This window comes from Echinops telfairi, unplaced genomic scaffold, assembly GCF_000313985.2.
Source record: "Echinops telfairi isolate 266 unplaced genomic scaffold, ASM31398v2 ScPeMD7_33;HRSCAF=127, whole genome shotgun sequence".
Lineage (NCBI taxonomy): Eukaryota > Metazoa > Chordata > Mammalia > Afrosoricida > Tenrecidae > Echinops > Echinops telfairi.
The window spans coordinates 2,970,797-2,972,243 of NW_022103930.1; positions in this window are offsets into that span (position 1 = coordinate 2,970,797).

A 1,447-nucleotide genomic window follows, 5' to 3' on the forward strand; every position below is an offset into this window, starting at 1 on the left:
TGCACAATGAACGCCATGCTGCTCTGTCCTGAGCCGTCCTCACAATTGTTCCTCACAATGCTTGAGCCCATGGTTGCAGTCACTGTGTCATTCCATCTTCTCAAGGGTCTTCCTCTTTTTCTCTGACTCTCCACTGTACGAAGCATGATTTCCTTCTCCAGGGATTGGTCTCTCCTGACAACATGTCCAAAGTTTGGAAGACGGAGTCTTACCATCCTTGCTTCTACTATGCATCTCTCTGTCCCAGAGGGCCTCTATAAGTCAGAGTTGCCGTGATGACCATAGGTTTTTGGTTTCTGGCAATTCTAATAACTTGTGAATTTGCGAAGTGTACTTTTAATTTCTGTCTTTGTTAAAGCTATCCAGGAGGAAGTTATCTTCATAATAATTTAAGGAAGTGCCACTTGGACAGTTAAGAGAACTTTATCATTTTAGATGGCTAATCAGCAACATTCAAAACAGAGGAGTCTATTTATTATTTTCTATAATAATAGCAACAATTTACATGGAGATAACAAAGATGTAGAAATGGCGTGGGTGCTGCAACTAGCCTCCTCCCACTCCCAAATTTCATTGCCACAAGGCAGAGGTCAGACATGCCTCCACCCTCCATCCCTTTTTGTCTTATTTGGACCCTAACTGTTCTTTCTATGTACTCTTTACTTCTCAGCTCAGTTCAATAACTCTTTATTGCAGTGGCTACACAGAACTCATAGATGATGGTCACATTGATGGGGTTTGTTATGGACACTGATCGGTTACAATTCAGATGAGAAACACTCAGGATACAGTTGTTCAGTCAGAACAGTTATTTTTCTGCTGTGCCTAGAGAAGACAGGCTTCTCTCTAGTCCTTAGTTACTTGTTCTAGTCTCTGCCCTATTCAGGCAATGTGATGAAACTCCTTTAGGGCTGCCAGTAAATGCCCAAAGGGCATGTGATTCTACCATAAGCCTCAGCCTAAAGGCTGGAACTCAGAGGGTCAGCAAACTCAGCTCCCCTAATTAAATGCCCCGAGGCACCCAAGACAGCCCCCTGTCCCAAAGCACTCAGCTTTAGTGGCTCTGAGAGCTGGAAAGTTCACTGCTGTGTCCCGTGCTCTGGCTCCTGATATCAAAGCTGAACAAAGAGATCCATTGTGTTGGGATCCAAAGGACGCACTCCACTCTGAGCTCTTCTGTTCTTGGTAGTGATGTGACCCATCTTGCTTCTAAAATGGCTCATTTTATACCCAGCAGGGTAGCAATGACAATTAATCCTGTTAGTAATGATTAACAGCTAAGTCATAAAATACAGTCAGTAGCTTCCCCAACATTCTGACCCAGACCCTCAGGACAAACGGGGGTCATTTGGTTGAGAGTAACAAAGGCTGTGGCTACAAGAGCCATATTAAATAACTGCACTGCAAAAGACAGTTCCAGGGGTGGCCCATGAATGTAGAAAAACCG